This window comes from Cherax quadricarinatus, chromosome 53 (assembly GCF_038502225.1).
Source record: "Cherax quadricarinatus isolate ZL_2023a chromosome 53, ASM3850222v1, whole genome shotgun sequence".
NCBI classification, from domain to species: Eukaryota; Metazoa; Arthropoda; class Malacostraca; order Decapoda; family Parastacidae; genus Cherax; species Cherax quadricarinatus.
Window position 1 is genome coordinate 1,459,814 of NC_091344.1, and position 16,436 is coordinate 1,476,249.

Consider the following 16,436-nt stretch of genomic DNA (forward strand, 5'->3'; position numbering starts at 1 on the left):
GGGGAGATGTAGTGTGTGTGTGGGGAGGGGAGATGTAGTGTGTGTGTGGGGAGGGGAGATGTAGTGTGTGTGTGGGGAGGGGAGATGTATTGTGTGTGGGAAAGGGAGAAGTAGTGTGTGTGTGGGAAAGGGAGATGTAGTGTGTGGGGGAAAGGGAGATGTAGTGTGTGGGGGAAAGGGAGATGTAGTGTGTGTGGGAAAGGGAGATGTAGTGTGTGTGGGAAAGGGAGATGTGTGTGTGTGGGAAAGGGAGATGTAGTGTGTGTGGGGGGAGTATGTGTATGGTGAGCCGTGTAGAGTGCATGTTGTGTAGAGTGCGTGTGGTGAGGGGTGTAGTGTGCGTGTGTGTTTGTATGTGGTGAGGGGTGTAGTGTGCGTGTGTGTTTGTATGTGGTGAGGGGTGTAGTGTGCGTGTGTGTTTGTATGTGGTGAGGGGTGTAGTGTGCGTGTGTGTTTGTATGTGGTGAGGGGTGTAGTGTGCGTGTGTGTTTGTATGTGGTGAGGGGTGTAGAGTGAGTGTGGTGGGGAGTGTAAAGTGTATGGAAAGAGAAGTGTATTTCGCTATATTTCTTCACTGTCTCGCTCTGACTGACAGATCATCACTTATCAAACCTGTGATAAATCTGACATTGAAACAGCTAGCTCTAGTTACATTATGTAACTCATGTTGAATATGGTAGCAGCACACACCAGCCTTCAGGAGGCCCCGTCTCACGCACAATCTTCCAGGAACCCGCCCTCACACACCAGCCTTCAGGAGCCCCATCTCACGCACAATCTTCCAGGAACCCGCCCTCACACACCAGCCTTCAGGAGCCCCATCTCACGCACAATCTTACAGGAACCCGACCTCACACACCAGCCTTCAGGAGCCCTATCTCACGCACAATCTTCCAGAAACCAGACCTCACACACCACCCTCTGTTATGCAGGGTTCTGCATGACATTGTAATGTACATATAGTGGAGAAGTGTGCCATAATAGTATGAATGTTATAATTGTAAAGCATAATTTTATAATTCATAATGCGCATTTGGGGGTACTGTAAAGTACTCTAACGGTAATTATAAAGAAATCCTGCTAGGTATTTATTTTCCAACTGTGTTTGGGTACACGGGGTAAGCGTGGCTGGGAGGAGTCACGTGGAGTCAGCATGTCATGCATGGAGGGTGGTGTTGGAGATGATGTGTATTTAAGCTAAGTTTGTAGTTGTGTAGTCCTTTTGTTTAGCTAACTCAAGCCAAAAAGCTCTTCTATGGCTTACCTGTATGCTCACCCAGGCTCTGACATGGTCAGGATGCTGTGGGATGAGCGAGGAAATAAGAAATGGGGTTGGTATTGCAGTAGCGAAGGCATGGCGGTGACTAGGCCGAGTGTTATGGTTACTGGACCGCCAGCCGCCTGCTTCTTGTGCCCGCTATGTGGGCGTTTAGGATAGAAGATACATGAAAGTGTTTTCTAGATGTGTGTAACTTTTACCTTTGCCCTTAGACAAGGCCCTAGCCCCCAGCTGTTCCACCTTTTTCTGCGCAACACCCTCCAGGAATCCAACCTCACACACAAGCCTCCATGGGCCCGATCTCACACATTACCATCCAGGAACCGGACATCACACAAAAACCTCCAGGATCCCAACCTCACACATTAGCCTCCCGGAGACCGACCTAACGCAAGAGCCTCCCATGACCCCACGTCGCACACTAGCCTTTTGGGGACCCACCTCTCATATCAGCCTCCTGGGGAACCACCTCTCATACCAGCCTCCTGGGGAACCACCTCTCATACCAGCCTCCTGGGGAACCACCTCTCATACCAGCCTCCTGGGGAACCACCTCTCATACCAGCCTCCCGGGTACCAATATCTCAACACCACCCTCCCGTGGACACGCCTCACACACCAGCCTCCTGGGGGGGACACGCCTCACACACCAGCCTCCTGGGGGGACACGCCTCACACACCAGCCTCCTGGGGGGACACGCCTCACACACCAGCCTCCTGGGGGGACACGCCTCACACACCAGCCTCCTGGGGGGACACGCCTCACACACCAGCCTCCTGGGGGGACACGCCTCACACACCAGCCTCCTGGGGGGACACGCCTCACACACCAGCCTCCTGGGGGGACACGCCTCACACACCAGCCTCCTGGGGGGACACGCCTCACACACCAGCCTCCTGGGGGGACACGCCTCACACACCAGCCTCCTGGGGGGACACGCCTCACACACCAGCCTCCTGGGGGGACACGCCTCACACACCAGCCTCCTGGGGGGACACGCCTCACACACCAGCCTCCTGGGGGGACACGCCTCACACACCAGCCTCCTGGGGGGACACGCCTCACACACCAGCCTCCTGGGGGGACACGCCTCACACACCAGCCTCCTGGGGGGACACGCCTCACACACCAGCCTCCTGGGGGGACACGCCTCACACACCAGCCTCCTGGGGGGACACGCCTCACACACCAGCCTCCTGGGGGGACACGCCTCACACACCAGCCTCCTGGGGGGGACACGCCTCACACACCAGCCTCCTGGGGGGACACGCCTCACACACCAGCCTCCTGGGGGGACACGCCTCACACACCAGCCTCCTGGGGGGACACGCCTCACACACCAGCCTCCTGGGGGGACACGCCTCACACACCAGCCTCCTGGGGGGACACGCCTCACACACCAGCCTCCTGGGGGGACACGCCTCACACACCAGCCTCCTGGGGGGACACGCCTCACACACCAGCCTCCTGGGGGGACACGCCTCACACACCAGCCTCCTGGGGGGACACGCCTCACACACCAGCCTCCAGGGGGGACACGCCTCACACACCAGCCTCCTGGGGGGACACGCCTCACACACCAGCCTCCTGGGGGGACACGCCTCACACACCAGCCTCCTGGGGGGACACGCCTCACACACCAGCCTCCTGGGGGGACACGCCTCACACACCAGCCTCCTGGGGGGACACGCCTCACACACCAGCCTCCTGGGGGGACACGCCTCACACACCAACCTCCTGGGGGGACACGCCTCACACACCAGCCTCCTGGGGGGACACGCCTCACACACCAGCCTCCTGGGGGGACACGCCTCACACACCAGCCTCCTGGGGGACACGCCTCACACACCAGCCTCCTGGGGGGACAACCCTCACACACCAGCCTCCTGGGGACACGCCTCACACACCAGCCTCCTGGGGACACGCCTCACACACCAGCGTCCGGGGACCCACCTCACACCCCAGCCTCCGGGGACCCACCTCACACCCCAGCCTCCGGAGGACCCACCTCCCACACCAGCCTCCGGAGGACCCACCTCACACACTAGCCTCCGGGGGATGCACCTCACACACCAGCCTCTGGGGACCCACCTCACACACCAGCCTCCGGGGACCCACCTCACACACCAGCCTCTGGGGACCCACCTCAAACACCAGCCTCCGGGGACCCACCTCACACACCAGCCTCCGGGGACCCACCTCACACACCAGTCTTGGCTTCAGTTTAGACGTTAAGTTTACATTACTCTCCTACACAACCATTGTGCTGAGTTAGTTTTCCCAGGTTCGCTGCAAAAAAACTGATAAAATCAGAGTTAGTGAGCCAGACCTGAGCCATTCCTTAGGTCAACGAAGGTTGCACTCGCCGGGAGGTGGTTGCTTTTGTTTATACCTTGCGCTGTATTTTATTAAAAAAATGTATAACATAGAATGCGGCTTCCCTATCCTTCATAATAGCTACATTCTGGTTAGCGTCCAACTGAGGCCAATGTATGGATATATTTCCTAACATAAGTTGCTTCCGTTAATTTAATAATAAATGGATGGCTGAGTCGCATCTTTCTGCAAGTCCTAATAATCTGCCGGCAGCCATCTTAAGTTTTTTGATGAAACCGGAATTGTCGGTTGTCCTGTTTTCTTCCAATTTATTATTCCTAGGAGTTCCTCATACAAGATTCGATGATTATCACCAGAGCAGCACTGATCATTCTGCAGAATATCATGATGGTTGCCACAGTAATGAGTATATCATTATTTTGGGTACCTTCTCTTCCTCTATAAATTTTCAGATGGTTCGGTCATTTAGTCCTAAGTTTGCTACCATCCAGGGAGTTTTTAACTACTGCAAATTTATCAGTAAGATTGTTTTTATAAGTTTAACATCTTTGCATCGCATTCAAGATGCTAAAATTCTTTTTTGAGGTGAATATGTTTTCCAGTTGCATTCGTCATGTTTCAAAATATTACAGTATGATCTTACAAGCTGAAAATGAACTTAAATTTTTAATTTTTTAAAGAAATAGGTTGGTATCATTAAAATATAGATATACAAGCTGAAATATACATCGAAAAAAAAACAGTCCCCAGATAACTGGTTTAAAGTGAAGCTTATTTCAAAATTCCTTAACTAGTAACTAATAAGTTTACCGATAGCAAAACAAACCCATTTAAAATAAAAACATGGACAATAAAACCGAAAGCTCTCTGAAAGATTGCATTCTCTTTTCTAACTATTCACTCTTAATTTTCTTTGTCTTCCATGAAAGTATTAGTAAAGGATTTATTACACACTTTAATAGTTAAACTGGAGCAATTATTTGGAAATAATATTCCATTAGTCAAACAGCTGCATATTTTTAAGCACATAATTTAGAGCTTGGTAGTTATGTGCAGTAACCTTCAAGTCTCCAGGGGACGCAAGACCAAAAGTGAAGACAGGCACAGGGCATTTATTAAGGGGTGTTCTTTATATGCAACTTTCCAAAGTGTAACCTGAAGACATTTAGGATAAACTACCAAATTCTCATCAGTCGGTGGAAGGGTTAGCATTGTTAGTACTGATCTTTTCGTCTTGGATATGATTTTAGAAAAGTAGTCGTCAAGTAACCGATATTTATAAAGTTTAACGAAAAGTGGTGTTCCAGCATGAAGGACAGCTCGAGACGAAGCTGCTCTCCCCCATTAAGGTTCCCAGCTCAGGAATACTGACCTAGGAAGTTTTAAGGCTTTAGCTCTGTGTTTGTTAGATGGGTATGCATCTATCGTACCCTGGCAGTTGAAGACATTTATCCCCTAAATTAAGTGCTGATACACTGATGTCAGTGAATGTGCCATCACATCTCTCCATATGAATCTTAACAATGGGCGTTTTTTTTTTCTCTTGCCTGTTTTTCTGTCACCTACAGCTTCAAGCATACAAGTAGTAATCATTGTTTCTGTTGTATCACGAGAGAACAGCTCATCAGGACCGATCATTTTTGTATCGTCGCCCATAACAGAACCTCAGAGAAACCATGTTAAGGAGTTTGTTCTCCGTTTATCTCTTACTACTGTATTGGGAAGTTTATTCCGTTGGTTCCTAAGACTGGAGTGACAAAGTCTTGAATGAAGACTGAATTGATATTGATGGGCACTTCATCCTAGAAATTAAAGCTATCCTCCCCTTTGCAACAAACTTAATTATGATCCATTTCTCAAGTTGTGTATAATTCCAACGGGGTTTAGTGCTTCCCAGTGAATATAATAATAAACCGGAGGAAACTAAATTTACGTACATTTGTGTTGCACTTCTGCATCGATGCTTCACGTCACTTGTTTTCGAGTGCCACTTCGCTCTGCAGTTTAAGTAATTATTTGCATTTTAATGAATAAAATTTGTACTGTATCTTAAGCATTTGAATAATTTCCAGTAGTATTTCTTATGAAGACTGTATGAAGTCAATGTTTGATAAAGTCATTGACTTAATGAAGCTCATTTCAGAATGAGAGGTAATGTATAAATATTTTAGAGTATTTTTGTCGGCAAGTCTTACCACTCAAAATAATTTATTTTCAAATTTTAATTAGGTACACAGGACTCTAGAGAACCTGGGAATACAACTACGAGAAATGATCAGTCGAGTTGTTGTTCCACAGGAACTTGTAATGGCAGATTATGATGAAAACCTTACAGGATCCTTTATATGTATAATAAATAAGTGTTAAGGCCTTAGGGGCATCACAGAATATGGAAAATGTGAAGCAATGAGGTTTGATGCGAGGTAATAAAAGATAGCCAGCATTCCTTGGGTAATAACCCGCCAGCATCAAGGTACACCCTGAAATAGTGGCTTCCCTGGTGAGCAGTATTCGCATCCATGACAAGTCATAAACTAAATTATTTAACTCCCCAGCAAAATTAATTTAATCAGAGTGCTTCTAATTAACCTGTTAATTATTCACTTTTAACTAGATTAAAGCCAACGTTATAAAATCTGGAAACACAATTAAAGAGAACTAACCCCTTGTTAATATTTTCCTTCCTATTTTTTGAGATAAGCTCTTCAATCTGTACGCAAATGACTTCTTTCTGATTGGACTCTTCACTTTAGGCACCAAATGAAAGACAGCAGATGCTGTTTGCAATATGACATTAAACAGTTGCAAAAGAATATCTTACAGGATTGCAGGGATGGTCACCATCTACCCGAAAATTGTCAAGTTTCTTACAGTAAATCAATAACCATACATTAAGAAGACCAATCTATATCTATCGCATATTAGGATCAGTTACAGTTGGCAATCGTCTTACAAAAGCATCAACTGACCCATGAGCCGAGAAGCCAGACCCAGACTACGAACTATTTTAACTACAACAATTTCCACCAATTTCGAAAACATTCTTTGCCTAGCAATCTTTGATTAAAACATCTTTTCAGTGTGTTAGAGAGTTATCAAGACCTGGCTTATAATACATTGGTTTAATATACCAACAGTATAAACAAGACAGTGACCTGGTTATGGCATTTATGAAAATGTTTTGTCCACCAGATATTATAAATCATAGCCAGATTCTCCCAGTCATATTCTGAACATTGTGGCTTATTTACAAGACATGACTTTATAATGCTGGCTGTGAGAGTAGAAAAACTAACCTCCAAGACTCCTCCAAAAAAAAAAATTAATGCATTTGTCTCACATTTTGACAAACTAAATCACACAAAAGAAAACACAACCATTCACAATATACCCGAAGAAATTTTTTTTTACATAACTTACCTCGCATAAGGCAGTCAGTCCATTAAGATTGCCACAGTTAGTGTTATCTCACGCAAATCATTTTTGCTTCATGGATGTTAGAAATAATACTACGATGAGCTGGGGCGATGGAGTCTGCACTACCGACAAAAATCACTCAATTCCACTGTTAATTTCGCGGGCGTTTGCACTATCAGCCCCACACTCGCTGCGCAGCACAACACTGGCTTTCATATGCGCCAGACACAGTCTACAGTGGGGGCACTCCCGATCACCAGGCCTGAATCATCTTTTCCAGCAGTACCCTTCACACTAGCACTGTTGGTTAACTGCCTTGTTAGATTTCAAACAAATGTACTTAAGAGCCATTAAAGCTGGTTTTTACATTTACAATAAAATCTAGAAGAATCTAATCATAAAGTATAGGGATTATAGTAAACTCAAGAGTACATGCACTCCTGGCGTGTACACCCAGTGTCGCTGTGGTAAAACTTAAGTGTTCCCCACCCAGTAACACTCACACCCGCTGCTCTTGGACTACTATATCGCTCTCCACCAAGTACGGTGGGTAACTCTCCAATTAAATCACACGTTCGCCTTGCTTGGTCTGGGTGCACCTCCACAACACTGCCAACGCCATCTGTTGCTTAGGGGTGGTGGCACACTCAAGGGCAGGAATACTATGAAACTTACATCATTTTTTTGTTATTTAAGCGGTAGGAAACTTATTTTTTTTCTTAAATTGTTATAATTCTGAAATATCAACAGAAGCAACGAATGCTTCTTTGTATATCAATAGCAGAAGAGAGAAAATTAATTGCAGGGGAAAATCGTAGCTGGGTTCCTTTCAGTGTTGGTAAGTGTACTGCTAAGTCTAGAATGCAGAGACTTCGGAGCTTTGAGATTAAAAGTGATGGGGTTACTAAAAGTATTTTTAAGAAGGCTGAGAAGGGATTACTGAAACAGTTTGGACATTTAGAGTGGATGCAACAAAATAGAATGACTAGAAGGGTGTAAAATTCTGGGGTGGAGGAAGGAGTAAAGGAGGTTATGAATGCTAGCGGCTTGGACATCCAACAGCTTCGTATGAGTTAGAAAGAAGCGAATGCAAACACTTTTTATGACTTGACATGTTGGAGTGTGAGCACCTAAGCATTTATGAAGGGATCTAGGGAAACCTGTTAGCCAGACTTGAATCCTGGAGAGGAAGAATACAGTGCCTGCACTCTAAAGGGGCGGGGATGATGCAGTTCAGAGGACCATCCGCCATCTGATCTGCAATGTCAGTATCCTGGCAAGACAGTGATTGAAGGAGTGACGGTGTTTCATTTTCGCGTCTCAATGAGACTGTCAGCGTGTTATAAAAAACAATTTCTACTTTATGTCCGATAAATTGGAAATGGTTAATAGTCACGAACCTAAGTTATTTTCTTATATAGTGGGCTTTCATGTATACCTGGAGTATACCTGGAGTATACCTGGAGAGGATTTCGGGGATGTAAAGTATAATTTTACAGTGTGTGTCACTGCTACCGAACACGTAGCAGTGACACGTGCTGGTAGTGCAGTTAGGCAGCCACTGTTAACGTGACTGCATGAACAAGTCTAAGCTCCAAGGCGGGGCATGTCTTGGCGATGGAGGACCAATACCTTATGTGAGGAGAAGAGCCAGCTGCTGAGTACGTGTTCGTGTGAAGTCAAGGACTCCAGCGGAATGAGATGGCTGGACTTTGCTGAGTAAGAGGGGGATTGAGTGGCTGTAATCAGGAGAGCTCTGGTCGCGTTTTGGGATGCTGCGGTAATGAATCATGCCTGGTACAAGCTAGAGATGTGTCATGTTGAGCGCAAGTTAGAGAAGACATGCAACAAAGACTGTGATGGATAGGTTTCTCCAGCTATTCAACTCCAGATTCTACACAACTGCTCGCTGCAGAATCTGGAAGCCTCAGCAAATAAGGCATTTTGTGACATAACTAGGATAGTCAGTTCAGTTATTTAATAAATTAATAGGCCTTTATTTAGCAATTTTTTTTTGTACATAGCATGTAGGAGAAATGTTTATATCTTTTAAAATAAATAATTTGTGACCTCAGTAAGTGTTCAACTTAATATGGCTGCTTTCACACGTTTCCTGCCTTGTTTACCTTGTCGTAACTATTCTTGAAACTGTGTATAATGCCAGCTTCCACTACCTTATGACAATTTCAGTGAATAACCACCCTTAGGTTGAAAAAGTTTTTCCTATCACCTTTGTGACACATCTGTGTTTTTAACATTCAGTTGTGGTCTTGTGATTCTGATCCCTGGCTGTCAAACAATCTGTCTTTACCATCAAGTCAACTTAAAATCTCGTACTGTCTTTTGCTTCCTTTTGTTCATCTTTCCACTACGATCATCAGGTTATGTTCTCTTTGCTTATTTCCAGCTTCTGCTCTGTGGGCTGTCTTGTTGAAAATTTCTGAAGTTTTCCTAGTTTCTTAATATATCTGAATGATTACTGAAACTTATTAAGTTTTAGTGTGTGTGTGTGTGTGTGTGTGTGTGTGTGTGTGTGTGTGTGTGTGTGTGTGTGTGTGTGTACTCACGTAATTGTACTCGCCTATCTCTGATTGAAGGGGTCAAGTCACAGCTCCTTGTCCTGCCTTTTCGCTGGTCGCTACTAGGTTCACTTTCTCCTTGCTTCATGTGCTTTTTCGTGTCTCTTCTTAAAGCTATGTATAGATCCTATCTCCACTACATCACCTTCCTGACAACTCTATGGCTGAATAAATACTTCCTAACATTCCTGTCACTCAACTGAGTTTTCAATTTTCAGTTACGTCCCCTTGTTGCTGTGTCCCATCTATGAAACATCCTGTCCCTATCCACCCTGTTAATTCCTCTCAGTATTTTATATGTCATTATCATGTCCTCTCTATCCCTTCTGTCCTCTAGTGTCGTCAGGCTGATTTCCCTTAACCTCACCTCGTAGGATGTACCCTAAGCTCCGGGAGTAGTTTTGTTGCAAACTTTTACACGTTCTCTAATTTCTTGACATGCTTGACTAGGTGTGGGTTCCATACTGGTGCTGCATACTCCAATATGGGCCCGACATACACGGTATACAGTCTTGAATGATGCCTTACTCAGTTGTTGAAACGCTATTCATAGGTTTGTCAGGCGCCAATATGCTGCAACAGTTATTTGGTCGACGTGCGCCTCAGGGGATGTTCTCGGTATTGTATTCACTCTAAAGAGCCTTTTTCTTGGAGTGAGGTTTGCAGTGTTTGGTCTCCTAGCCTGTACTCTGTCTGCGGTCTTCTTTCACTTTCTCCAGCTTTCATGACTTTGCATTTGGAGTTAAACTCCAGTAGCTAGTTGTTGGACCAAACTTGCAGCCTGTCCAGATCCCTTTGAAGTCCCATCTGATTCTCATCTGCTTGAATTCTTCGCATTAGCTGCACATCGTCTGCAAACAGTGACACTTCTCAATCTGTCCTTTCCGTCATGTCATTTTTATATACCAGAAACAGCACCAGCCGTAGAACTGACCCTTGTGGAACCGCGATCGTCACAGGCGCCCACCCTGACACCTCATCACGTACCATCACTCGTTCTTTCCTTCTTGTCAGATATTCTCTGATCCATTGCAATGCCTTTCCTGTTATTCCTACATACTCCTCTAGCTTTTGCACTAATGTCTTGTGCAGAACTGTGTCGAAGGTCGTCTTTCAGTCCAAGAAAATGCAGTCTACCTACCTCTCTTTCTCTTGTCTTACTTCTGTCACCTTGTCGTAAAACTCCAGAAAGTTTGTGACACAGGATTTCCCTTTCCTGAAACTGTGCTGGTTATCGTTTATAAGCTCATTCCTTTCTAGGTGCTCCACTACTCTTCTCCTCATAAGCTTCTCCATGACTTCGCATGTCAGTGACACTGGTCGGTAGTTTAATGCCACCTCCCTGTCTCCTTTCTTGAAGACTGGGACTACATTTGCCGTCTTCCACACCTCAGGTAGTTGCCCTGTTTCGTGTGTGTACTCACCTAGTTGTACTCACCGAGTTATGGTTGCAGAGGTCGAGTCATAGCTCCTGGCCCCGCCTCTTCACTGGTCGCTACTGGGTCACTCTCCTTGAACCATGAGCTTTATCATACCTTTGCTTAAAGCTATGTATGGATCCTGCCTCCACTACATCGCTTCCCAAACTATTCTACTTCCTGAATACTCTGCGACTGAAGAAATACTTCCTGACATCCATGTGATTCATCTGTGTCTTCAACTTCCCTTGTTACTGTGTCCCATCTCTGGAACATCCTGTATTTGTCCACCTTGTCAATTCCTCTCAGTATTTTATATGTCTTCATCATGTCCCCCCCTATCTCTCCTGTCCTCCAGTGTCGTCAGGTTGATTTCCCTTAACCTCTCCTAGTAGGACATACTCCTTAGCTCTGGGACTAGTCATGCTGTAAATCTTTGCACTTTCTCTAGTTTCTTTACGTGCTTGGCTAGGTGTGGGTTCCAAACTGGTGCCGCATACTCCAATATGGGCCTAACGTACACGGTGTACAAAGTCCTGAACGATTCCTTATTAATTAAGATGATGGAATGCTGTTCTTAGGTTTGCTAGGCGCCCAAATGCTGCAGCAGTTATTTGGTTGATGTGCGCTTCAGGATATGTGCCTGGTGTTATACTCACCCCAATATCTTTTTCCTTGAGTGAAGTTTGTAGTCTCTGGCCCCCTAGACTGTACTCCGTCTGCGGTCTTCTTTGCCCTTCCCCAATCTTCATGACATTGCACTTGGTGGGATTGAACTCCAGGAGCCAATTGCTGTGCGTGTGTGTGTGTGTGTGTGTGTGTGTGTGTGTGTGTGTGTGTGTGTGTGTGTACTCACCTATTTGTACTCACCTATTTGTGGTTGCAGGGGTCGAGTCCTAGCTCCTGGCCCCGCCTCTTCACCGGTTGCTACTAGGCCCTCTCTCTCCCCGCTCCATGAGCTTTATCAAACCTCGTCTTAAAACTGTGTATGGTTCCTGCCTCCACTACGTCATTTTCTAGGCTATTCCACTGCCTTACAACTCTATGACTGAAGAAATACTTCCTACTATCTCTCTGACTCATTTGTGTCTTCAACTTCCAATTGTGGCCTCTTGTTTCTGTGTCCCCTCCCTGGAACATCCTGTCCTTGTCCACCTTGTCTATTCCACGCAGTATTTTATATGTCGTTATCATGTCTCCCCTGACCCTCCTGTCCTCCAGTGTCGTCAGGCCGATTTCCCTTAATCTTTCTTCATAGGACATTCCCCTTAGCTCTGGAACTAACCTTGTTGCAAACCTTTGTACTTTCTCTAGTTTCTTGACGTGCTTTATCAAGTGCGGGTTCCAAACAGGTGCTGCATACTCCAGTATGGGCCTGACATACACGGTGTACAGTGTCTTGAATGATTCCTTACTAAGGTATCGGAATGCTGTTCTCAGGTTTGCCAGGCGCCCATATGCTGCAGCAGTTATCTGATTGATGTGTGCTTCCGGAGACATGCTCGGTGTTATACTCACCCCAAGATCTTTCTCCTTGAGTGAGGTTTGCAGTCTTTGGCCACCTAGCCTATACTCTGTCTGTGGTCTTCTGTGCCCTTCCCCATGACTTTGCATTTGGCAGGATTAAATTCGAGAAGCCATTTGCTGGACCAGGTGTCCAGTCTGTCCAGGTCTCTTTGAAGTCCTGCCTGGTCCTCATCAGATTTAATTCTCCTCATTAACTTCACATCATCTGCAAACAGGGACACTTCTGAGTCTAACCCTTCCGTCATGTCGTTCACATATACCAAAAATAGCACTGGTCCTAGGACCGACCCCTGTGGGACCCCGCTCGTCACAGGTGTGTGTGTGTGTGTGTGTGTGTGTGTGTGTGTGTGTGTGTGTGTGTGTGTGTGTGTGTGTATGTGTGTGTGTGTGTATGTGTGTGTGTGTGTGTGTGTGTGTGTATGTGTACTCTCACCTATATGTATTACCTATATATGGTTACAGGTTTAGTTCCTGCTTCTTGTTCCGTCTCTCAACCTGCCGCTTGTCAAATCATTCCACTTTGTTACCACCATGAGACTTAGTAAATACTGCTTGACATACCCGTGACTCATTCATGTCTCTAACTTCCAGCTGTGTTCACAGGTTCCCGTTTCTCGCCTCTCCGACAGCCTGTCCATATCTACCATATAAATTTTCCTCTGTATTTTGAGTGTTATCATGTTTCCCCTGGTTCTTCTGTTATCTAATATTGTTAACCTCTCCTTATATCCCATACCTCTCACCTCATGCGCTTTCTCCAGTTTCTTAATATGCTTCCTCAGGTGTGGGTGCCATGCTCTTGCCGTATGCTCCAAGAAGGGCCTCACATATGTTGTAAAAAGCGCTTGGAATGACTGTTTGTTGGATTCCTGAAGGCCACTCTTAATTCACCAGATGAACAATAGTTGGAAAGGTTATTCACCGGACTTGAGCCTCTGGTGGCATTCCAGGCAATTTGTTCACCCCTAGATCTTTCTCTCTGAGTCTGCAGCCTCTGTCCCTCTAGACTATACTGTGTCTAGTCTTCTGTCCCTTCTCCAAACCTCAGACCTTACATTTACTAGGAATGAATTTAAGTAACCACTTATCTGACCAATTACGCAATTTGTCCAGATCATTTTTGGCATTTACCCCGTTCTTGTATCGTTTTTATTCTTCTTCGTTTTGACTCATCAGCAAACACGAATACATCTTACTCAATCCCATCTGGAATATCATTCACATAAACCAAAAGCACTACTGGCCGAATACCATTCCTGGACAATAACTTTTTTTCCTCCTGTCCCTGAGGTACTGAAACCCACTGAAGAACATTCTTTGTTATTCCAGCCTGCACCTCAAGTTTGTCTGACTCTCGCGTGGGGTTCTGATTCAAATGCTTTTTTGCAGTGCAAGAAGGCATTTGATGCAGCTCTCTCTTCTCTCTTCTCTCTCTGTCTCTCTGTCTCTCTCTCTCTCTCTCTCTCTCTCTCTCTCTCTCTATCTCTCTGTCTTTCATTTCTCTTGTCTCACTTCCGCTACTTTGTTATATAAATCCAACAGACTGGTAAGACAAGAGTTACTATCTGTGAACCCGTGCTGGTTACTGTCCATGAAACTGCTTCTCACCAAGTGCTCTTTCACTCTCCTGATTACCCTCTTCAGTACCTTGCAAGTTATGTATATTAGCAAAACTGACCTGTAGTGCAGTGTATCCTGCCTGTGTTTACTTACCTAATTGTGGTTGCAGTGGTTAAGTCTCAGCTCCTGGCCCCCCTTTTCTCTGCTGGCCACTACTGGGTTCACTCTCTCCTGTTTGCCTGAGCCTTATCATACCTGTTTTTTAAAACTATGTATGGTTCAAGCCTTTTCCACCTCTCTGCCTTAGGCATTTCGCTTTCTGACAATTCCAAAGCCAAATAAATGCTTCCTAACATTCTAGTTATGCCATTGTGTACTTGAGACCCGCCTCTCAGACTCTCCCTGTGCATCCTGCCAATTCCTCTCAGTATTTTGAAAGTTGTAATCATGTTATTTCTGGTCCTTCTGTCCTCTAATGTCGTTACGTTAAGCTTCTTATGTCTCATACCTCTCAGGTCTGGGACCAGTATCGTTGCAAAACTTTGCACATTTTCCAGCTTAACATGCTTTATCAAGTGCGAGTTCCATACTGGCTCTGCTTATTCCATGATGGACCTGATAAATAGCATGCAAAGTGTCTTGAATGCCTCTTTGGCGAGGTTCCTGAAAGCTTTCCTTAAATCTGGCAGCCTTGCGTTTGCTGCAGCGGTTTTTCGGTTGATGTGTTCCTAAGGTGACATGCTCGGGACTCTGCTCACCCCGAGGTCCTTCTGTTTGAGAAAGGTTCGCAGCTTCTTTTTTCTACGAATGTATTCTTTTTCCAGCTGTTTTTGCCCTTTCCCGATTTTCATTATTTTCCATTTGCTGGGGTTAAATTTTCATGGTCACTTATCAGGCCAATCATGCAGCTTGTGTGTGTGTGTGTGTGTGTGTGTTTGTGTGCCTGGGTGTGTGTGTGTTTGGGCGCGTGTGTGCATACTTTCTATTTGAACCCTAACAAATCCCCCACTCGCTTATACGCCCATACAACTGCTCTCTTCTTCCCTTACTATTACAACTAACGTTCACGCTAGAGATGTATCGGATGTGAAAATTTAGATATCCGCGGATGCGGATGTGTATGAAGATGTCTTACTTATTTTGCGTATGTGGATGCATATGCGGATATCTGTTTACAGTAAAACGCGGGCGCGGATGTAAGAAATCGTGCGGATGTTCTGCCTATGCGGATGCAAATATCCGATACATCTCTAGTTCATGCTACTGTTATTTCTCCATCCCATCAACTCATAATTTTTTATATACCTTCGATGTGTTTTGAGAGTTTATCTACTTTTTAAGTTTTCCTTGTCCGCTTGGCTGTTGCTGCTGTCAGCACGTTGGCTCACATATCCATCACAGCCTGGTTGATATGGCATTTACCTAAAGGACATTTCCTGATGGATGTTCCTGAGAGTCGGTGCCTCCTCGACTCGGTGCCATGCCCCTGCACTTGTCCCAACAAAGTTTCTGATATCTTCTGGTAAGATGTTGAATAATCTGGGACCCCGGATGTTGAATCAATGTTCTCTTATTGTGCTCACAGTAGCCCTTTCTCTCACTAGGTTTATTTTACACTACCATATCTCTAATTCCAGTATGTTGTTATGGCAGTGCGCAGATTTGGAACTAGGCCTTCAACAACTTTCCACGTATATATTATCAAGTATCGCTCCTCTGCTGCAGCGAGTGATGATTTAGGACTTTGAATCGTTCCCAGTAATTTAAATGCTGTACTGACTCAGTGTGGGCAGTAAATGATCTCGGTATTTGTTCCAGCTCTGATGTCTCTCCTACCCTGAACTGGCAGTCAACACTCAACAAAACTCTAAACGAGAGTGCACTAGCGACTTGAACAGTGTCACCATTGACACTAGTTTCCTTGTTTTGAAAGTTCTCATTATCCACCTCGTCATTTTCCTGCCAGTCGTAACATTTGCCTTTTTGTGTTCTTTGAAAGAAAAGTCAACCGACATAATCACTCCTAGATCTTTCACATGTTCCTTTCGTGCTCTGTGATCTTCTTGGGTACTGTATGCAGTGTCTTTCAGAAGTTTATTCATTTTGTATATAAACAGTTGGAACTTATAACCATTAAACGTCATGTTCTTCAGTGCCGACAGGAAAATCCTTATAACTTACATTCTCATCTTATCAACTCCGACAGCGCTCGTAACCATTTCCTCACCTCACCTTCATTCCACCATACCCCATCAATTCACTCCACAATCATCTAACTTCCACACCTTTACAAGTGGGCTATTGACAATATTATGTTC

The 16,436-nt window shown here is 45.4% G+C and overlaps 1 protein-coding gene across 2 annotated transcripts in view; it reads right to left on the bottom strand.

The window, feature by feature from the left end:
• LOC128692422 (orexin/Hypocretin receptor type 1) overlaps positions 1 to 16,436 on the bottom strand; it is a 1,118,627-nt gene that overhangs the window by 675,294 nt on the left and 426,897 nt on the right. Inside the window, exon 1 of one of the 2 annotated variants that reach the window (XM_070096276.1) lies at positions 7,038 to 7,655. The exons of the other annotated variant lie outside the window; for it this stretch is intronic. The gene's annotated coding sequence lies outside the window, so the exon portion shown is untranslated. Of the gene's footprint in view, positions 1 to 7,037; positions 7,656 to 16,436 lie in introns of those variants that run through there. 2 annotated transcript variants of the gene reach the window in all.